The sequence below is a fragment of the Equus quagga genome, chromosome 8, assembly GCF_021613505.1.
Source record: "Equus quagga isolate Etosha38 chromosome 8, UCLA_HA_Equagga_1.0, whole genome shotgun sequence".
Lineage (NCBI taxonomy): Eukaryota > Metazoa > Chordata > Mammalia > Perissodactyla > Equidae > Equus > Equus quagga.
The window spans coordinates 51,647,417-51,671,759 of record NC_060274.1 but is presented as its reverse complement, the minus strand read 5'-3'; the positions used below and the strand labels follow the sequence as shown (position 1 = coordinate 51,671,759).

Here is a 24,343-nt window from a genome sequence, read left to right as displayed (position 1 = left end):
CCATATCACTTACCATGGTATTGACAACTACTCATTAGAACATGCCACATTTTCTAAATTGTGCTATAGGTGATAAAATTATATTAAGATTCTTAAGTGGGATAATGGTTTGCTGGTCAAGTAAATTTAGGAATTGTATTTTATAGCTCCTTCTTTGGGGATTCATAGTACCCATTAATCTTTAAAAGCTCAGAAATGTTGCTAGGAATAAACAAAATTCAAGTTGTTTTGCCCATTATTTTCCATATTTTTATGACCATGTAACATTAACATCCCACAAATATATGTTTCCTTTAATTCACATAATTAATTTATCTAGAAAATTTTATATTAATGACAACTGGGCACAGTATTTTTCATAAAATTTATAACTCATTCTGTTTTCTGTATGAATCACTTTGTTGTACAGTGTGATGTGATTTGTTGTGAAAATCTTGATTTATTTTGTTAGACTCAAACTTTTTCAGTGAATGACAGTGGATAAAGATGACTTTCCTAGTGATTCTCAAGTAATATAATGGTCTTGTTCACTTTTAGTCATAGAAAGTCTCCAAAAAAATATCTCAATTCAGAAATTAAAATGTGTGTTCCCATGGAATAGTCAAAATTCCAAATTTGAATTAGCGTTTCCTCTATGATAACTGTTACCTAGCTGGGTGGCTTAGGGCAGGGCTGGGTAGATGATGGGTCTTAGAGATAATTTAAACTGACTGTTTCTCTTCAGGAGAGATTTTATGGATTATTTATAGATTTCTTACTGTACTCTTCTCTTCTGTAGTTTCTTTGATCCAGCAGACACACATCTCTATACTATGTGAAAATGTATTGCTAGTTGCTTCCATGGCCCTGGGTGGCAATTTGGATTTGTCTCCCCAGAAACACCTAGGGTAATATAAGAGAGAAGTGACATCCTTTATGCTTCATCCCAGCCCTAGCAGATGATACGAAGTTAGCCAAAATTTGGGCAAAAACTGTCTCATGGTTCTTTTGTTTTACTCTGTCTCTTATACTGTATTTTATTATGAAGTTTATCTCATATTGTTGCATATTTGGCCAAATATATAAGAAATAGCTAATGGAAAGTCTATTTTTAGGAATATCATGAAGGATGTTCCGTGAGTCAAGAGTACTTAGAAAAGGTTTTAAGAATCTCCGTCAACATACATGGTTAATCTTGCTATTGTATTCATGTTTCTCGTCTAATAAGGATAACACCCATATATAGATCACCTAAATTCCAGCACTATGTTTAGCATGCATAGAACTCACTAAGGAATATCACAGATCTTTCCATAATTTCTCAGAGCTGACATTTATTTCTCAGTGCTCTTTTTTAAGGGGGAGCTCAAATGTACAATATGTTTATTAAATTTTTTAATTGCTATTCATTTTTTAATATTAGGAGCTGTGTTATAAAGAAAACGTCCTCTGAATTTTTTTAGTCTATTACTGAATATTCAGGCGTTAAAGGTCCAGTTTTGCTATGCTTTTTCTTATTATTTAGTGGGGAAAACAAACAAAAATTCACTGTTTCTTTGTTTCTAAAAAGAAATTAAAAAGGGAACAGAGAGGGAAGACGTGAAAAAGGATTTGTGCACAAATCAATGCCTCTGTAAATTGATGGAATCAGAAGTGCACTTGGCTAGCTTTTATGATTGGTATAACAAGTGACAGGCCATTCAAAGGTTGAAGAAGAGAGATAATGAAATCTTAAATCAGAATAGCCTCCAAAACAGACTGATAGTACTGTTCACAGCAAATTAAAAAGGGACTGACAGTTGGAGAGAAAATGGAGGTCTGCAATTTGAGATGAGAATTTTTTTAATCATCTGGCATTGTGCTAGATGGCTAAAATCTTATGCAAATTTCTCCCTAGAGATAAAGAGGCATTTAAAAGATATTTCTAAAATCCTATTAAAAAGGGAAAGAGTTTAAATGACTAAAGATTTCAAAACTATTTTGTCTCAAGATATAAAGATCAGATTTTGAAATTATGGGGCTATGAGCTATACTAGTGTTGAGATGGAATTTAGTCAATATTTATTGTCATTAGAGCAAATAAAGTCATACGATTTTAACTTAATGCATAACACATGACACTTTTTAAAAATATTACTTGAGGTACAGAGCATTGTAATGGTTATAATAAAGGCTTTGCTAATTGTTTCAGCCTTATGTAAAAATTGTTTTGTTTTTGCTTGTTTCTTGCAAGTGAGAATAACTAGAAGCTGTGGGGAAGTTCATGATAGGCTCCCACGGACACTGCAATCCTTTATTAACTTACATTCACCCAGACTGGAACCTGACTGAAGAAATGTCCCATTACTATCCATGCAGGTCCTTGGAGACCAATCGTTGTTTTTATACTTTCTTGGTAATCACTGCCAGTGGTATGGAAATAAATCAACAATGATTACATCACTTTAGGTATAGAACATAAATGCCCCAGGAAAGCTACACAAATAATTTGTGGAAGGCTTTACTTTTGAAAGAAATTAATCTTCTATGGGGATAGTATCTTTTATACTTACCATGGCTTCTCTATTTAATCTTCATCTTTTGTAAGTCACAGGGCTTCTTTGACCCATAGAAGAATATCCTCATTCCAGAAAAATTTAATTCTTTGATCCTCTTCAGTTATCAGATCCAACCCAAAGCTAAAAGAAAAAAAATACGAAAAACTATTATTTTTCAGTATATATACCCCACATTTTCCCATTTCTAATGGAAAACTTCAATTATCCCCTGTATTTTGTCATTTATTACTTGGAGTTTTTGTATTCTCAAATTTAAAACAATATCTTTCTATATGAAAATGTTTTCTCCTTTCCTTCTAAATGTGAACAAGTTTTATGCAAGAATTTTGCATATATATTAGTTATTTTTTTGTATTTTGACCTTACAACTCCTTTTTGGAGTTACCTATAATACCAGTTTTCTAGCCTAGGAAAAAAAATTAAATAATTACCATATTAAAAAAAGAATAAATAAAAAGAACAGCCAGAGTTTTTCATCACACTTAATTCTAAAGAAGTTACAGCTTCTTTAAAATAATTTCTGAGAGGGCCAAAATGTTTGTCATCAATTTAAAATATAATTCAAGATAAGGATTTCCAAAACTATTTCAGAAATAGTAGTTTCCCTTAAGTGTCCAGTTGATTTAATTGAATGATGGCTATCTATAATTTTAAAAGACCACGCAAGTGTTATGTGCATAATCATTTTAATGCAGAATGCTATTTATTTATTTTAGTTTCAGTAAAGTCATTGATCATATTTGTTTATTTGTATTTCATTTTTTAAACCAACTCCTACTGTTAACATCTTCCCATAGGAGTCCAAATTTATTCAATTAATTTCTAATATTTGTTGTTCTCAAAAGGATGTTGTGAGTTGTTTTTGAAGGTTATTGAAAGACTTTTCAAAGTAGAAAAGTTGAGGAAGAAGTCATACAGTGTGAAATATGGAGTACTTTGGATAGCCTTTGATATAAATAGAGAATGATACCAAAAATAAAAAGTTAAGGGGTAGGAAATAAAATTTTAAAATTAAAAAGGAAAATGATATCCCAATGAATATTTAGATAAACAGGCCTCTAGCAAAAATATTATGACAAAGTTGCCATTTGTAAGAGTATTATAATATGTAATACTCAAAGGACTGCTATGAGGAGTAAAGGAAAAGATATAACTAGACCGCTCTTGGATGAATGTTACACCAAAGCATCTTATTTTATCCATCAGCAGCCTTCATTTTCCTGAGAAAACTTAGGTATAAATTATTTTGATCTTAGTCAGATGAGAATATTGCTATCTCCTAGAAGTTCTTAACATGGAATTGAGCACATATACTCATCTTCTTTTCCATTCATTCATTGAGTTAAAAAAAATCAATGTTTGAATAAATATTTAACAAAACAGAATTGATGAATTAAAGAATTAATTCAATTCATTTTAATGCAAATTAAGTTTGAATTATTTGGTATTCTAGTATCCTGTATATAGTTTGCACTACATATGATAAACATCAGGAATTATGTACAAAGACTAGTTATTAGAACACTATGTTACATGGTAGCATAATCACAATATTTTAATATATTTCTCTCTACTTTTCAAGAATTTCACTGTGGCCAACCTTTTCTTCTCTCTCACTTTTTTTTTATAATTTAATTTTTATTGAGTTAATTATAGGTTACAATCTTGTGAAATTTCAGTTGTACATTATTGTTTGTCAGTCATGTTGTAAGTGCACCCCTTCACCCTTTGTGCCCACCCCCAACCCCACTTTTCCCCTGCTAGCCACTAATCTGTTCTCTTTGTCTACATTTTTATGTTCCTTATATGAGTGGAGTCATATAGAGACTGTCCTTCTCTATCTGCCTTATTTCACTTAACATAATTCCCTCAAGGTCCATCCATGTTGCTGCAAATGGGATGATTTTGTTCTGTTTTACAGCTGAGTAGTATTCCATTCTATATATATACGACGTCTTCTTTATCCAATCATCTGTTGATGGGCACTTAGGTTGCTTCCATGTCTTGGCTATTGTAAATAATGCTGCAATGAACATTGGGGTGCATGGGACTTTTGGGATTGCTGACTTCAAGCTCTTTGGATAGATACCCAGTAGTGGGATAGCTGGATCGTATGGTACTTCTATTTTTAATTTTTTGAGGAATCTCCATACTGTTTTCCATAGTGGCTGCACCAGTTTGCATTCCCACTAGCAGTGTATGAGGGTTTCTTTTCCTCCACAACCTCTCCAACATTTGTTACTATTAGTTTTAGTTATTTTTGTCTTTCTAATGGGTGTAAGGTAATATCTTAGTGTAGTTTGGATTTGCATTTCCCTGATGATCAGCGATGATGAACATCTTTTCATTTGCCTATTGGCCATCCATATATCTTCTTTGGAGAAATGTCTGTTCACGTCTCCTCTCCATTTTCTGATCCAGTTGTTTGATTTTTTGTTGTCGAGTTGTGTGAATTCTTTATATATTATGGATATTAACCCTTTGTGAGATGTATGACTTGCACATATTTTTTCCCAGTTAGTGGGTTGTTTTGTTTCAATCCTGTTTTCATTTCCCTTGAAGAAGCTCTTTAGTCTGATGAAGTCCCATTTGTTTATTCATTCTATTGTGTCCCTTGTCTGAGAAGACATGGTGTCCAAAAAGATCCTTTTAATACTGATGTCCAGGAGTGTACTTTCTATATTTTCTTGAGAAGCCTTATGGTTTCAGGTCTCACCTTTACGTCTTTGATCAACTTTGAGTTTATTTTGGTGAATGGTGAAAAAGAATGGTCAATTTTCATTCTTTTTTTTTTTAAAGATTTTATTTTTTTCCTTTTTCTCCCCAAAGCCCCCCAGTACATAGTTGTATATTCTTCGCTGTGGGTCCTTCTAGTTGTGGCATATGGGACGCTGCCTCAGCATGGCTTGACGAGCAGTGCCATGTCGCGCCCAGGATCCAAACCAACGAAACACTGGGCCACCTGCAGCGGAGTGCGCAAACTTAACCACTCAGCCACGGGGCCAGCCCCTCAATTTTCATTCTTTTACATGTGGTTATCCGGTTTTCCCAGCACCATTTGTTGGAAAGACTTTCTTTTCTCCATTGTATGCCCTCAGCTCCTTTGTCAAAGATTAGCTGTCCATAGATGTGTGGTTTTATTTCTGGGCTTTCAATTCTGTTCTATTGATCTGTGCACCTGTTTTTCTACCAGTACCATGCTGTTTTGATTACTGTAGCTTTGTAGTATGTTTTGAAGTCATGGATTGTGATGCCTCCAGCTTTGTTCTTTTTTCTCAGGATTGCTATAGCAACATGGGGTCTTTTGTTGCCCCATATGAATTTTAGGATTCTTTGTTCTATTTCTGTGAAGAATGTCATTGGGATTCTGATTGGGATTGCATTGAATTTGTAGATTGCTTTAGGTAGAATGGATATTTTAACTATGTTTATTCTTCCAATCCATGTAGATGGAATGTCTTTCCATCTGTTTATGTCATCATCCATTTCTTTCAGAAAAGCCTTGTAATTTTCATTGTATAGGTGTTTCCCTTTCTTAGTTAAGTTCACCCTGAGGTATTTTATTCTTTTTGTTGTGATTGTGAGTGGTATTGTGTTCTTGAGTTCTTTTTCTGTTAGTTCGTTATTAGAGTATAAAAATGCTGCTGATTTTGGGGGCTGACCCCGTGGCCGAGTGGTTAAGTTCGCGCGCTCCGCTGCAGGCGGCCCAGTGTTTCGTTGGTTCGAATCCTGGGCGCGGACATGGCACTGCTCATCAAACCACGCTGAGGCAGCATCCCACATGCCGCAACTAGAAGGACCCACAACGAAGAATATACAACTATGTACTGCGGAGCTTTGGGGAGAAAAAGGAAAAAAATAAAATCTTTAAAAAAAAAAAAAAATGCTGCTGATTTTGTAAATTGATTTTATACCCTGCAACTTTGCTGTAGTTGTTGATTACTTCTAAGAGTTTTCCAATGGATTCTTTGGGGTTTTCTATATATAAGATCGTGTCATCTGCAAACAGTGAGAGTTTCACTTCTTCCCTCGCTATTTGGATTCCTTTTATTCCTTTTTCTTGCCTAATTGCTCTGGCCAAACCTCCAGTACTATGTTAAATAAGAGTGGTGATAGAGGGCATCCTTGTCTCGTTCCTGTTTTCAGGGGTATGGAGCTCAGTTTTTGCCCATTGAGTATGATGTTGGCTGTGGGTTTGTCATATATTGCCTTTATTATGTTGAGGTAGTTCCCTTCTATCCCCATTTTGTTCAGAGTTTTTATCATAAATGGGTGTTGGACCTTGTCAAATGCTTTCTCTGCATCTATTGAGATGATCATGTGGTTTTTATTCCTCAGTTTGTTGATGTGGTGTATCACGTTGATTGACTTGCAGATGTTGAACCATCCCTGTGTCCCTGGTATGAATCCCACTTGATCATGATGTATGATCCTTTTCATGAACTGCTGAATTCTGGTTGCCAAAAGTTTGTTGAGAATTTTTGCATCTATGTTCGTCAGTGATATTGGCCTATAGTTCTCCTTTTTTGTGCTGTCCTTCTCAGGCTTTGGTATCAGCATGATGTTGGCCTCATAGAATGTGTTAGGAAGTGTTCCATCCTCCTTAATTTTTTGGAATAGCTTGAAAAGGATAGGTATTAAATCCTCTCTGAAAGTTTGGTGGAATTCCCCAGGAAAGCCATCTGTTCCTGGAGTTTTATTCTTTGGGATGCTTTTGATTGCTGTTCCAATCTCTTTCCTTATCATTGGTCTACTCAGAATGTCTGCATCTTCTTGACTAAACTTTGGGAGATTGTAGGACTCCAAGAATTTATCCATTTCCTCTAGGTTATCCTTTTGTTGGCATATAGTTTTTCATAGTATTCTCTTATAATCCGTTCTATTTCTGCAGACTGTGTTCTTATTTCTCCTCTTTCATTTCTGATTTTGTTTATTTGAGCTTTCTCTTTTTTTTTCTTTGTTAAGTCTGGCTAGGGGTTTGTCATGTTTATTTATCTTCTCAAAGAACCAGCTCTTTGTTTCATTGATCGTTTCTACTGCCTTTTTTGGTTCAATAGCATTTATTTCTACTCTTATTTTAATTATTTCTCTTCTTCTGCTGACTTTGGGCTTTGTTTGTTCTTCTTTCTGTAATTCAGCTAGGTGTAGTTTAAGATAGCTTATTTGGGATTTTTCTTGTTTGTTAAGATGTGCCTGTATTGCGATGAATTTTCCTCTTAATACAGCTTTTGCTGCATCCCATGTGAATGGTACAGCATGTTATCCTTCTCATTTGTCTCCAGGTATTTTTTTATTTCTTCTTTAATTTCTTCATTGATCAATTGCTTGTTCAATAGTATATTGTTTAGTCTCCACATCTTTATGCCTTTCTCAGCTTTTTTCTTCTAATTAAAATCTAGCTTCACAGCATTATGATCGGAGAAGATGCTTGTTATTATTTCAATCTTTTGAAATTTGTGGAGGCTTGGCTTGTTTCTCAACATATGGGCTATCCTTGAGAATGTTCCATGCACGCTTGAGAAGAATGTGTATTCTGCTGTTTTGGGATGGAGTGTTCTATATATGTCTATTAAGTCCAACTGTTTTAGCTTTTCCTTTAGCTCCACTGTTTCCTTGTTGATTTTCTGTCTGGATGATCTGTCCATTGATGTGAGTGGGGTGTTGAGGTCCCCTACTATTATTGTGTTATTTTTGATATCTTCTTTTAGGTTTGCTAATAGTTGCTTTATGAACTTTGGTGCTCCTGTGTTGGGTGCACAGATATCCATAAGCGTTATTTCTTCTTGCTGAAGTGTCCCTTTGATCAGTATATATTGGCCCTCTATGTCTCTCTTTACATGCCTTTTCCTGAAATCTGTTTTGTCTGATATAAGTATTGCAACACCTGCTTTCTTTTGTTTGCCATTAGCTTGGAGTATTGTCTTCCACCCCTTCACTCTGAGCCTGTGTTTGTCCTTGGAGCTGAGGTGTGTTTCCTGGAGGCAACAAATTGTTGGATCTTGTTCTTTAATCCATTTTACCACTCTGTGTCTTTTTATTGGAGAGTTCAATCCATTTACATTGAGGGTGATTATTGATGCATGAGGGCTTAATGCTGTCATTCTCTTGCTCGTTTTCCAGTTTTCCTGTATTTCCTTTGTTTCTCGTCCTGTGTGTTTTAGCCTACCTATCGACTTCTGCAATTTCTTATGCTGGGTTTCTTAGATTTTTCCTTATTTATGTTTTGTGTCTCTGCTGTGTTGTTTAGTTTAGTGGCTACCATGAAGTTTGTATTCAGAATCTCGTACATAACATAGTCCATTTTCTGGTGGTCTCTTACTTCCTTACCCTAAACTGATTCAGTCCCTTTCCTCCTCCCATCCTAAATTATTATCTTCATCTCTTATTCCAACTTGTGTTGTGTGTTTGTGGTTAGAGTGATTGGATTGTCTTTGCTTTGGTGATTTACTTCCCTTTATCCTAATGCTATAGTTGAATATTTGCTATCCTATTCTGATTCTATCTGTCTCCCTACTCTGTGTTTTGTGACCCCTTTCCCCCTTTTTTTCTTTTGTCAGGTATGAGGGCCCTCTTGAGGATTTCTTGTAGTGGAGGTCTTGTGGTTACAAATTCCCTTAGATTTTGTTTGTCTGGAAAAGATTTAATTTCTCCCTCATATCTGAAGGATATTTTTGCTGGATAGAGTATTTTTGGCTGAAGATTTTTATCCTTTAACATTTTGAGTATGTCATTCCAATCTCTCCTTGCTTGTAAGGTTTCTGTAGAGAAATCCACTGAAAGTCTGATAGGTGTTCCTTTGTAGGTTATTTTCTTCTGCCTTGCTGCTCTGAGTATTCTTTCCTTGTCATTTGTTTTTGCCATTTTTACTACTATATGCCTTGCAGTAGGTCTTTTTACATTGACAAATCTAGGAGATCTGAAAGCTTCCTCCACACACATTTCTCTCTCAATCCCTATATTTGGGAAGTTCTCTGCTATTATGTCATTAAGCACACTTTCTGCGCCATTTTCCTTTTCCACGCCCTCAGGAATTCCAATGATTCTTAAGTTGCATTTTCTCATTGAATCTGCTATTTCTGGGCGATTTTCTTCAGTTTTTTTAATTCTTAGTTCTCTTTCTTCCTCTGTCTGGAGCCATTCAACCTGTCTATCTTCGATTATGCTAATTAAAAATATGGAACACTTCATGAATTTGCATGTAATCCTTGTGCAGGGGCCATGCTAATCTACTCTGTATCCTTCCAATTTTAGTATATGTGCTGCGGAAGCAAGCACCTTTTCTCCTCTGTTGATCAAAACAAACCTTCTGCTCCATTCCAAACAGTCTTCTCCATGGAACCATGTTCCGTAGATCATTCCAAAGACATTCCTGACTTTCTGTCTTTTATTAGATTGTTCCTCTTGTGTTCTTCTAAGTAAATCATTATTAAAAGAGAAGCCATGATTGTCTAGTTTATAGGTTATCTTTCTAATGAAATTAAAAGTAATCATTCCATGGATATACCTTCAATCAGTGTATTGTACTATATGACAAGGTTCAGTAGAGACTGTATTGCTCAACTGTTTCTGAATCTCTCTTTTGGACACATAGGAGGGTTACACATCCTTTCCCACCTGCAACAAGGTGGTGACACGTGGCTGGTGCTGTCCAATGGGTTATGGTGGAAGTGATGTTTGTGACTTTCAAGCTGGTGGATTTAATTGTCAACATTAGTCCTTCTGGATCTGTCTTCCCCATGACCAGATGGAGAAGTTCAAACCACACAGATTGAACTTCCATCAGTCTAGGCCTCTGAGTTGAATGAGTACATAATGCAGGGACTACTCCATCTTCCACACCTGGATCCCACCAACAATAAGCTATGCATTTGTTGGATGAGTGAAAAAACATACAAGCCAACAAACTACTTTGATATTTAACCCACTGAAATCATATACATATGCATACAGGTAATACTCATATAAATACATACTCACACAACACTTATGTTCTGATTGTTCTACCTAACTAATCTTCCTAGAATATCACTACTCATGTACTTATCTTTGTGTCATCATTCTATTTATAAAATGACTAATCTGGCTTCCTCTGCTTCTCAAAAAAGCAGAGGACTTTTTCCCAAAAAAGTTTAAAAATCAAAATTTTAATCTAAAAGTTCTGTCTCCAAGATAAATTTTGAGTTAATATCTAGCAAACCTTAAAGCCCTCATCAAACAGATTTATCTTATCTAGAGCTACAAAACAATGTCCTTTGCAATCTTTTATTCTCAACCTTTCATTTTTTTTTCTCTTTCCCCTTAATCCGGATTTTAAACAAATTTGGTAGCTCAGGAAAAGCAAAAAACCCACAGCTTATACTTTTGGGAGGTTAGACAATAGATCAATTTTAGACTCTTGACACTTTTAAATATACATTTTTGCTCATTTCCAAGTCAACAGTCAAATCAAAATATGCTAAAAATACATAAATTTTATAAGTTGAAATTATATTTTCTCCAAGGTATTAGCTTGTTTTATAAAACTCAAAATTAAACCATTGCCCATAATATGTGATGTCAACTATCCTTCCCACTGACACAATTATAGTGTTCATAATTTATGACAAAAGATAATTGAACTAACATGTAATCTGTAATTATTAGACTAGAGGGTGAATTTAAATTAAGAGGTTTGAATTTAACCTGGGCTAGTAGGGTATAAAGAATGTACATAAATTTAAATTCTCAATAAAATATAACAATTCTTCATTACAGAGGACTATATATTATAGTATCATACCATTACTGTAATTATAGCATTGCTATATTCACTTCACTTAAATATTTTGATTAATTCTTATAATGAAATATAAAATGTTAATGAAAATTTTAAAAATTACGGGTTTTTAATGGATCAAATGGGGACATTATATGCCTTGCTGATTTTCAGTTTAACAATATAGCAAATTACTTAGAAGTTTCATTTTGGAACTTTTAGATTTTCATTTGTCTTATGGGTCCCGTCTCTCATACGACATTTTACTGGTGTTCATTTGTTGGATTTCTGGGTAAATGATGCAGAAGTTATGTGTGACCCATTATCTCGTCTCTGCCTCCCTAAGATTTTGGCCATGCTGAGTTCAGACCTTTTATCGTGGTAAAGGTGTGGGAGATTTTGGTACAGTGAAAGTTGAGAACTTTGTTCTGAGCAAGACATTCTTAATTTGAAACTTTAAATTCTTTTGATAACATACAGTGGCACATGTGCAAAGTTGTTTTCTTTTGATTTTCATTTTATGTTAGTGTACAGTTACTACAAACTTAATCTATTTATATAAGCTTATGTATATAATAATCCCCTAGGATAGGAGTCTATAAAGGAATATTAGATTTACACATTTATTATGTCTACATCTGCATTTGTGTTTGATATAAATAGTGAGGTCTAGATGTCAATGTAAAATAGTACCAAATATTTTAATTCTGTTTTATTTCAAAGATTTATCCTCAAACCATGTTCTTAGCTATGATTTATACATTTCAAAAATTATAATTACAAGCTGTACTTAGAAATGGCACTAAAGCATTTACCATAAAAAAGGTAAAAAGGTTAAGGACAACAGACGACCCCAAATAAAAAGAGTAGTTTGAAATAAACACCTTTGTTTGAAATATTCTGAAAATTGAAATATTTAGAATACCATTTCAAATCTCCCATTAACCCCTATTTTACTTTGCATGCAAGGACACATGTAGACATTTCATATATATATATATCATTCAAGTATAGAACTTTTTCTAGGAAGCTGTGCATTGATTGAAATTTCAGGTAAAAATACCTTAAACTAGGAAAGAAATATGCTTCCATAGTCTATATTTTGAAGTTGATAGCATAAATATCAACTTATTCTGAGCTAGGGAAAGAAGTGAATTGTTTAGACATAGATATAACAAACAATGGCTATGAATTTCAGGGACATTTCCATTTTAATGAACACATATTTATGCTCCAAAAAACATACCTGTGAAAGATTTATTAACTTTAATAAAAGATGCAAAATTCCAGATAATAAGATGAGATATTTGAATTTGATTTAAAAAACTAGTAAATTTCCTATAAAATGATTAATAAGATGGGTTCCAAGTGGTAGAAAAGATCACTGGGCATACCTTTAGAAGCAAGGGAATAAATTTGCATTCAGAAGAAGCCTCTTTGAGAATAGTACAAAGAAACAACAAATTCAATCTAAATCGCATTATATCTGTAATTTCCAAAGCCATAAAAAAATTTTTTTCTGTCCTCACCAAAAAATTATTACGTGAAATTTTGGCAGTGTCTAGAAGGGCTATTATAACTAAATGCTTTTAAATGAATTAATTAAATTAAAATGATTATGCATATCATAAGTATGCATCAGTTTAAATAGCTGATAAAATAATATGGTCTGGTGGCCTTAGTGATTCACACACACACATACATCCCTTCCTGTCTAAGAAGGTGTTGCAACCTTGTTTAGGATATGTAATTTAAAAAATAGAAAAAATTCTTAAAAACATTAAACAACAACAAAATACAGAGGCTTTTGGTTTTAAACAAAAAATGTTGGAGACATCACATTTAGAAATGGCAGATGAAAGGATAAGAAAATGGGAGATACTGTAGAAGAATAAATACAAAGAAATTGCAGTTGGATCAAAGAAATGAAAAGGCTTTGCATCAGATTTATTTGGAAGGCCAGAGAAACTAGCAAGTAACGTAAAAGATTCTGGCTTCTATCTGTTTGAAACGGAACACAAAGTAACAAGAAAGTAAAAGCTTCTTTTAAAAACATAAATAAGATTAATATCAAAGAAAATACATTTTGGTAAGAACAATAAAATTCATTTTAATAAACTGTCAATGTTTTTATCAGAATGGTAACTATGTGTTTAAAATTAAATTGAGGTTATTACTTCTTAACATGTACCTAATTTTATGTTTTATGAAATATAAGATTTAAAAAGTCTTGATCTGGAGCCAACCCTGGTGGCCTAGTGGTTAAAGTTCAGCATGCTCCACTTTGAGGCCCGGGTTCTGTTCTCAGGCACAGAACCACACCACTCGTCTGTCAGTAGCCATGCTGTGGTGGTGGCTCAGATAGAAGAACTAGAAGGACTTACAACTAGGATATACAACTACGTACTGGGGCTTTGGGAAGGGAAAAAAAGAGAGACAGAGAGAGGAAGATTGGCAACATATTTTAGCTCAGAGTGAATCTTTCCCATCAAAAAAATAAAAAGTCTTGATCTATATGTTACTTTCTGATATTAGATTTTACTGAAAGGTCAATTGAAATTGCCTTTTTTGGAATAAAAATGTGATATGTTTCTAAGTAATTAAATCTTGTCACTCTTGCTTCTAATGAATGAGGGTGGTTGGCATTTGTATGTTCAGAGCTTCTGATGCAGCTTCTGAAAGTCAAATGTACAAGTGAATTGCAGAATAGAGCCACACAATGATGGTGAGAAGAGTATGTTTGGCAATTTGAAGTGTCTTAATAATACACATACGACCTCTGTGGTAGAACTTTATGGTCTTATAAGACCATGTAATTGTCGAGCCTCAGTCTCTTGAGGCTCTAAGTGTACAGGCACCATAGATGACCTCATCTTTCTAACAGAGGCAGAAGGGAAATTGCCTATTCTCCCAGTGCACAGCAAGCATTAGTTAAAGTGCTCTATGTATGACAGATGTGGTCACTGTATCCCTGGGTACTTGATTTAAGTCAATAGCTATTTTAAAAAGGCAAAATTCAAAAATATGCATTAGAGGATAATGGGTTTTATTGGTTTCAATATCTTTTCATATTATCTCTTCTTGATGGACTGTGAGTCATGCATAGATATATGGAATTTGTATTCAGTGCATTTATCTTAATGCAGATATGAAAATCATATTTGAAAGACATATTTTGCTGTTTTTGTTAAATGAAAATAATAGATATTGAAACATAGTACCTGCTGATTACTTTTTATGGGAAAAGATGTTATTGTTGTTTACAAGAGTTAGGTTCTCATTGTTTCCTTTTGGCAATCTCCCTCAAATATGTAAGGCTTCTTCAGTACTTAAGGATCCATAGAGCTTATTGGTGTCACTAAGTGCTAACTTTTTTCAAACAGGTAGTTCCACTGTCACTGAAACAGACTCCTAAATCTGATTTTTCTACACAGACTTCATAGCTAAGCTGCAGATTCATTTTTCTAACTACCTTTTGAATAACTCTTTTTAATGGATATTTCATAGACACCTCACATTAAGCTTAAAACTGAATTCGTCATTGTTGTCCCCAAATACACCTTTCCTCCAATATTCATAGCTTGTTAATAGTACTATCCAGGCACAAGCAGAAAACCAAGACTCCTTTTTCCCCTTTCCCACCATTTGTCACTATGGTCTGTAGATTATTTCTCCTCAACATCTTTTTAATTTCCTTCCACTTCCTGTGTCCACTCCTGCTTTTTTAGTTCAAACCATTATTATTCCTCACCAGCGTGAGCGTACTAGCTTTCAATCTTGTTTCCCCCACTCACACCTGGCTTGCTTCCAATCCACATTCAGTCTTGTTTCACACTGGCTTCTGAGTGAGGTCTCAAGTGCACATATGATTATTTCGCACTTCAGCTTCTATGGCTCTCTGTAATTCTCAGAATAAAATTATTTTGTCTTTAGTACTTCTGGATCGTCATAATACTGTGCCTCTAAATCTTATTTTCCCCGCTGTTGTCCCACATTCACCTTTCATTCAACCATTTTGAACAATATCCAGCTCCTGGAATGCCTCATGTCTCTTTTTTGCCTCTGTGCCCTGAATAAGATATTCACTGAATCAGCCACCCAGCCCTACTACCACCTCTCCACTCTTCTTTAAAACTGTGTGTGCCACCTCCTCCAGGAAGTCTTTTGTGACTACTACCTCTTCCCCTGACCCTCAAAACCTTTACTTAGTTTCTGACAAGCAGGAACAGTTAATAGGGTCTGTGAAACAAAAACAAAATTTGATATAAGATGCTTTGATTTGTATCTCTGTCTTCTCCATTAGACTTACAGCATCTTGAGAAGAATTATCATAATTTATTTGAATTTAATTCCAAGAGCCTAGTCATGGATTATTAATAAATGTTTTTTGAATGATTGAATAAAATACTGGAATTAGACCTTGATTTCTCTAGGATTTCATCTATTACAGTAAAAATACCCAAGCCATTTTAATCTGTCACAGCATTCCTTTGTGCCGTATGTACCTGTCTGGATATTCTGGTGTTGCAGGAAAACTGTGTGAGATTCTATCCTTGAAATATCACCCTAGATCATAAAGCCATTTTCTTGATACTATGCATTTCCTATTTGTCAGTATTATTAGGTCTCTTATCTTAATAAAATGCTTTATATCAATCTTTCCTTGGAAAATTGTCTTTCAGGTCTCAGGTTAAAATAGATTTCTTCAGGGAGACTATTCCTGACATCCTGTCTAAAGTAGCCACCTAGTTAGTCTCTATGGCATCCCCAGTTTTAATTCTTTAAAGGGTACCTATAATGCTCTGATATGTTCTTATTTGTTCATTTGTTTATTGTGTGTCTCCTCCACTAGGATGTTAGAAGCCCTGTCTGTCTTCATGACCCTATAGCTATGGAGAATAAGTCTGCAAACTATGGCCCACCGGCTCACCATCTGTTTTTGTCAATAAAATTTTATTAGAACACCATCACATCCATTTGTTTATGTGTTGCCCATGTCTGCCTTTGTCCTACAACTGCAAAGTGAATAGCTGTAACAGAGACCCATGTGGGCCATAGACCTAAAATATCTGACCCTTTAAGAAAAAGTTTGCTGACTCCTGTTCAAGGGCTTAGAATAGCGCCTGACACATAGAGGTGCTCAGTAAATATTTGTTTGATGAGTATGTGATAGAAATCTGGTGATTAGGAAATGAACCGCACAAATTGGAAGATACTTAATAGAAAGCTTCTTAGAAATATTCATTATTTAAACGACTTGCTAAAGCCTGGGACACAGTGTGTTTATGAGGCTCTTTAAAACATCTGCGTTAAAAGGGATTGATCTATCATGGAACTTAAAGTGAAGATAAAAAGAAGACTAGGATGATTCAGCCCCTACAATTCGAATGATACCCACCACTCACCTATCATATTGGATTGAAGGGAGGGAAAGGAATTATTGGACCATTTATATTTTCTCAGATATGGTGTAGCACAATGAAGGTTGATTAAAGAACTGAAAATTTTTTACCCTTTTCTGAAAAGGACCTCTAATTTAAAAAGATGACCCAACACTTGAGAATCACAATTAATGCATTCATTTACCCTTTCATTCACTAACAAATATTTTTGAGAACCTAAACATATTAGTCATTATTGTTTACTGAATGCCTGTTATGCATTAAGTATAGCATTATATTTTAGTTTTTATAACAACCCTAGATACCAAAGGTACTGTTTTCTCCATCCTGTAGCTGAAAAACTAGAACCATATACAATTATATAATTTGCCTGTTGTTGTACAACTGTGCATTAAACACAGATTTGTCGTATTCCATTGCTTCTTTCACTATACTCTAGGTATTGGAGAAAAAATAACACGTGGTATCTACCCTAAAGCAACTGACAGTATAATAGAAGTCGTGCAAATAAGCAGGGATAGTGAAATGTGGGAAGTGCTTTAATAGAAGTATAGAGAAAAGCTATAGGAGAGTGGTGAAGGAGTTTACGCTCTGCTAGAGGAAGGCAAGATTGGGGAGAAAATCAAAGACCCACCAGAGAAGGTGATGCTAAGCTGTGACATGAGACAAGGGAGAAGTTTAACAAGTCATCATGGTAGAAAAAGCAGATATGCAATGACATGGGAGGTAGTAGTCATCATTATATCCTCTGGAAGGAGCAGAATTCTTTCATTATAGCTTGGGTTTATGGTGCATGGAAGAGCAGTGGAAGAGGAGGTGGGAAGATTGGCTAGAAGCCAATCATAAAAGACCAGGCTTAATGGAGAATAACTGAAGACTTTTACTTAGGGAAGGCATTTGCCAAGTAGAATACTGTAGCAGTAGTGGGGAAAAATGGAGAAAAATGAGCTGAAATTGGAGGCAGGGAGACTATTTGAAGGTTATTGTAAAAGACCTAAGTGAGTGTGGCCATGGAGCAAGAGGAGAGATACGTAGGAGCTAGAACCAACATGACCTAGCCGTTTACCATCTTCTATTGTATTTCATCAGATCAAAACTTTTGAGCCATTTTTTTTAAAGCTTATCTTAGGAGTATTTTGATCAGATTTTGAATCATTTATAATATTTTAAAGCTTTGTCAGAATAACTTGAGCTTCTTCAACTAATTTGTCTTTGATAAATTTAAACTTTTGTGGGATGTTAAGCTATGAATGAAAATTAAAAATACATGACTTTGGGGCCAGCCCAGTGGCATATTGGTTAAGTTTGCATGCTCCACTTTGGCAGCCTGGGGTTTGTGGGTTCAGATTCTGGTCATGGACCTACACACTGCTCATCAAACCATGCTGTAGCAGCATCCCACATACAAAATGGAGGAAGACTGGCACAGATGTTAGCTCAGCAGCAATCTTCCTCAAGCAAAAAGAGGAAGATTGGCAACAGATGTTAGCTCAGGGCTAACAGAAAAAAAAAAAAAAAGAAACCAAACAAAAAAATACATGACTCATTGGAACAGGAAAATAATTATTTCTGTATTATTAAGGTATTTTCTGCAGAATGCAGTAGCTGGGACTAATACATATAAATTTAATATGTCAATGACTATACTAAGTACATTAAAATCTGAACAAATCATACTCACTATGTTGTAAGCATCCTGAAAACTGACAGAGTTGATGTATTTGTTATTTCTTTTTGTATATAGATGTCTATCTGTATAAATATCAAAATATGTAATGATGTATACTATGCTTATATGCATATGGACAATCCTCTCTTCATGTGCAACTAGAGACATAAGGATATTAACCTCATGTTATCTTAGAAATGGTGTTGGATTTCATTCATACGTTTATGTAACATGACTCTATAAGTAGTAACCTGTAGTTCAATTTCTTAGATTTATTTTGTTTTGCTTCACTCAAAAGCAGTGCATGGTGTTTAAACTAAGTGATTGCTCTTCTTGATTACAGCCAGCTACCATGTACCGTGTTTCAGCGCATCTGATCTTTCCATCTTAAAATCACCAGGCAACTGTTTGTTCTAAAACTGGTTGACACAGACCCTTAAGTACCGAGCAGTGTGCCTCATTAACAGTATCATCCTAGTCCCCAGGAGCCTTGCTATCCTTCTTCAACTGTATCTCATTAGTCAGTTCCAATACTTTTTGATCCTTCTTTGTGTATTCAGCAGTCCTAATTTATATGTACACATTAAATTCCCTATGCAGTTAGGCAGTTTCAGAGCAAAAGGCAAAATATTTCTCATATCTAATTTGATCTATAATTCTCAGCTGGAGTCTCCTCTGCTTTAACAGAACTGTGTGTACATAATTCTGTGTGTGTGTGTGTGTGTGTGTGTGTGCACGTGCGCACGTGTGCGTGTGTGTTGTGACTGGTATGTATTATTAGATCTTATATAATTTAATCTAATTTCTTCTATCAGAATTTTAGTGTGTCTGTGTGATATTCAGGGCAGCATTCACCAATGTGGTTTGATTTCAGGAACACTGGGAATATTCCATTGCAAAAATTATCTCCTTACCAAAATTATACAGTACATTAAATGCTGTCATTAGAATGTTTTTTCAGTTTTGCATTATCTTGTAACAATGTAATTGACTTTGGAAAAGTTACATGCTATTTTCTTAATGAGATTTATAGCAAGAAAATTTAGTCTTGTTGGTCGTTAACTTAGGGCTAAGGTAAGAGCAAAGGTTCCCTGAGGTAAGGAGAGAATACTATGTTTTAATCATTCATCCTAGCATTTTAGCAGCTTGATCAGAATTGCTCCATCAAGATATTTTTAAAAATCTTTTATATGCTGAGCATTAACAGGTAAGGAGACAATAATGAGAATAAGGGCAGGTAACATTTATCATGCAGTACCTAAATGAAAGTGTTCTAAGTAACTGTCATCGTCAAACAACACTATGAGGCAGATACTATTATTATCCCCATTGTACAGGTGAGGCAAATGAGATTTAGAGAGGATAAAACCCTTTCCCAAGGTCAAATGGCTACTTCTGGTACAAAGACACGAGGCCTATGAGTGGGAGGGCAGTCAGTGAGAATAATCTTTGCTCGTACTACATACATGAACATACTCAATTCTTAAATGCCAATTATTCAAAGGAAAAAGCATCACCAGCAGAATAATCTATTGCATGCATTGTTTAAAAAACCCCCCTCAATTTGGAGTTCTTTAAATTTGGTGTTAATTGCATATTCATTCTTATATGCCTTCCAATTTTATTTCTATGCCTTCATAGTTTCTGATTTTTTTTAATTCACATTTTATTTTCCTTTGTAAAGTTTAAATAAAAGATGTTTAGGGCGTTTTTAGCTATTTTCATTTGTTCAGAATTTAGCAGGCTCTGTGTTTACTGAAATATTATTCTAATATATAGAAATAGATATTCAACTTTTTTTACAATTTTAATTACAAATTGTCAAATTTATGATAAAAATGTCTTTGTGAAATAGTATCAATAGAAGAAATTATATTTTCTTCTTCAGGTAACTACTCAAGTTCCTGATTTATAGTAAAAAATTATGCAGTGTTCCCTAGTTTAAAATTTCAACTGTACATTTCAACTGTATGATTCCAGTGAAGAGTGTCTCATGACGTAAGAGCTTTTGTATAAATTAGGGGGCATACAGAAGGAATGTGGCTTTATTACAAAATAAATAGAGAAAACTACTTCCTAATTGCTGTGTATAAAAGAAATGTGTTATTATTCAAGTAAAAGAAAATAACTGACAAGACTAAAATAGTATGCTGAGATGTAAGAAGTTGTTGTCTATGTCAGACATCTATAGGAGACGTGCACCTTGCAGGGTTTTAATCTAGCTGAGGAAGGGATTTAAATTAAGTCATTCACTGATTCCCTTTTACTCCTAAACTTATTTGACATTCATACTAACCCTGAAGCCTGTCTAGGATCCTTCGTATATTTCTGTTCAGTTTTTAGATGAAAGAACAACAGAATCAACAAGTTAAATGTTGAGTTTTCAGTAGCATGTTGTGACAGAGACTCTTGGCTGCCAAAGTTACTAATCATTTATTGGGTTTTGGTAACGTTAGGAATAGAAAAACTTAGAATGCTTGAAAGATAAAACAAAGTTTTTACCTTGCCACCTATTCTTGTAATATTTCTTGTGCAAAATCCCTACACCCCTCCAAGAAAAATCGTACAAGTAATTATTATTTTATTGAAAGTGACATTTAAAATTCTTCAGTTAATAAACATGACGTTAGATCTTAGTATCTTCTATTCCCCTTGAAGCATTCTTATTTTCTTTAATAATAAAGTGGATTTCTTCTGAGCTCCTTCTATGTGCTCCTCAATTTGCAGATTTCATTAAAGCAGAACAGCTGTGTTCTGGGTATTAGCCAGCTGGTCAATCTAGGGGAAACTAAAGACATAGGAAGCAAGGAAGCAAGGCCAGAAATCTCGGTAATATGGGGATTAGAGAATTGACAAGGACAAGGGCCTTTTAATATTTGTACCAAATTAACTATAGGAATAAGGTTTATCCCCTCATCAGGGTCCGCATGTGCTTTGAAGCCTTCTGTCTCCGATCCTCAGTGGGAGGCAGATTCTGGTGCCTGAGATGTGATTAGAGAGATTAGATTGGTCTTCCCATCTCCCTGTGCCTTATTATCTTTCATGTACACTTGGATTAAATGAGATTCCATTAGCCAACTCCACTGAAAAGATGCATTCATTTTAATATTTATGCACACTGTCTAGTCCTAAAGTGAATTCTTTTTGTCTGTGCACTTAATTGGATCAGTGGCTTTCTACTTATTAACATTTTTCTTTTTAGAGATTAGGGTTGATGAATAAAGTTAGTGACATGTGGCTCAGCTCATCTGTTAAATGCAACTCTTTTCATGACTACCTTATATATCATGGGATAAAATTAACATTTGCTATAAAGATAAAATTAGTTTAGAATCACACAGTTAAATGTTGAATCATTAAAAAACCCCTACAAACTTTAACATTCTACAAATATCCAGAAGCAATAGGTAGGGAAGGATAACATTTGATAGCACTAAAAAGTGGCTTTGAAATCCTTACTTACTTTTTCAAGTAGAAGAATAGTGTGTTATAGTTTTCTGAGACTAAAATGAAAATTTGCTCAATGCAAAGGGTATCAAAATGTAGTCTGAAATATTGATATAATTTAATATCATGAAATAATATTTTTAAAAATATACCAACTTTCACTTTGAAGAAGTTTTGTTGTAGCTTTTTCTTAATGATATTAGTTGGGAATGCTGCTTTTTGGAAAGTGGATTAATTCTCTCATGTAGGTTGTACTTGAGCAAGATATCTAAACCTGGGCACGACTGACATTTTAGGCCAGATACTCCTTTGTTGTGGGGGCTAACCTGTGCATGGTAGGATGTTTAGAGCATCTCTGGCCTTTACCCACAAGATGTCAGTAGCTTCCCACCAGTCAGGACAATCAAAAATGTCTCTAGACATTGCTGAATGTCCCGTGGGGAGGAATGTCATTCTCAATTGAGAACCATTGTGCTACAAAGGCATAGATTATTTTTTTTCAGATTTAAAATTCTAAATAATCAGAACTACACATACAATGAAAGCTTAGAAGTAAATAGCTCATAAACAGTAAGACTTTTGGAACCTGACACACATACTTGAGTGGTGTCTCTATTCCTCTCCTTGTGTGATTTTTGGCAAGTTGCACCCCCTTTCGAGTTTTTATTTTTGTCATCTAAAAAGAAAAATAATATTAGTTTCTTACTGAGTCATTCTAGAAGGTAAATATGATAATACATAGAAATGGTTAATATTAGTCTCACTGGAAGAGTCATGCTAGGAATTAAATATGATAGTGCATAGAAAATGGTTAACATATCTGCTGGCATGCAGTAAGTGGTTAATAAATATTACTGACTTTGTTATTATTGGTGGCAATAGTTAAATATATGCTAATTTTATTTCAAGGCAAGCCCATGACAACAGAATGGTGTTATTAGTTAAATAAAAATAGTATAGTAAACATTTTGGCCAGTTCTCTTGCTTTAATTGTATCATATTTAGCATTATTAAAAATAATTTTTAGTGTGTAGTCCTTTACATAGCTTTAATGTCTAAAGGTGTTATCAAAGACTTGTCAAAGCTATTTTATGTTTTACAAGATGTATTTTTGATTCAGACTTATCAAAGTTATATATTTTAAGTGAATCCTAAATATATTTCTCTTCATTTTCTCTCATATATCTGCTTCATTTGAAAGCTGTAATCGACGTTATAAATAACCGTAGGGTTTTCAAATAGTCATCTAGTGCCTTCAGTGCATAGTGAGGCCCTGAACCCTGAACAGGTGAACAAAATGTATTCAAACCTAAAAGGCAGCAATCGTGCAACACTTTATGGGCTGAAGTTTACAGAAGAAAATTGGATTCACAGCCTGTCAACGATTCTGTATTCCATGTCGTAAACAAGAGATAGAGATGTCATGTATTTTAGAAGAATTAGCAGCAAATGTAAGGTACTTCTTTTGTGTTGTTACAAATTAAATTTTCTTTCTTCCTTTGAGAAGCCAGATTGAACAATGGAATACTCTAAAAGAGAGAACTTGCTGAACATCAAGGCCATGTTTTTGAAAACTAAGAATAAAGATATATGCTTGGTGTTTAGAATCAATTATCAGTGAAATCCTGTTGTACCATTCTGGAGAGATGCCTCAAAGTCAAGGTTTGCTTTCCCAGCATTCACTGCTTTCAATAAGCTTAGCCTTGGACATCAATAAAAGACTTTATTTTCGCAAAATCTAATTTTCCAACAAAGATACAGATCTTCATTTCTTAAAAGTTGACAGAAAATGAGGACTAATTTTACTCTTAAAGTAGCCATAAGACACTTAGCTAAATTTGTTAGCGACTGGCTGTAGGTCCAAGGCTACATTACCATTGACCAGTTAGTCTTCTACAGTGGAAAAAATATCAGCCACTCATGTACAGAGTCTCCCTTCAAGCAAGAAATTAGAAGTTTGTGTGAATATAAAACATTACTATTTTGGAGGTGGGAGAGAAGAAGGGCATGAATGAATATAGTATACAATATATTTAACAATGCAAAATATACACAATATATAATTGAGAATATAAAATACAATATAATATAATTTTAAATACTGTGTAACAATTTATAGAAGACCAGCCAGAACTGTTATCCATGTTCTTAAGTATATCGGTCCAAATAAAAAGTAAAGCTTTATTTGTAGCCAAGAAATACTTCAAGTTCTTTTAAAAAGATAAGTTATTCTTGAATTCTTGTATGAAATATTATTTGGCTACTAATTTGTATCAATGTTTCTGCAATTAAATAAAATCCTTTGAATTTTGATTTCTTGCTCTGGATTGTGACTTACAGAAAAATAACTCCGTATTAAAAGTCCTTATAATATACACTGCCCAAGGGAGCTTCCATATAATATACACTGCCTGAGGGAGCTTCCTTATAATATACACTGCCCGAGGGAGCTTCCATATAATATACACTGCCCGAGGGAGCTTCCTTATAATATACACTGCCCGAGGGAGCTTCCTTATAATATACACTGCCC

General features: G+C 34.4%; 1 protein-coding gene and 1 non-coding gene across 6 annotated transcripts in view; one reads left to right on the top strand and one right to left on the bottom strand.

Moving 5' to 3' along the window:
* CACNA2D1 (calcium voltage-gated channel auxiliary subunit alpha2delta 1) overlaps positions 1 to 24,343 on the top strand; it is a 516,254-nt gene that overhangs the window by 343,721 nt on the left and 148,190 nt on the right. The window lies entirely within an intron of this gene.
* Positions 9,706 to 9,812, bottom strand: LOC124244288 (U6 spliceosomal RNA). The gene has a single exon (XR_006889938.1). It is a non-coding gene; the product is annotated as a U6 spliceosomal RNA (small nuclear RNA).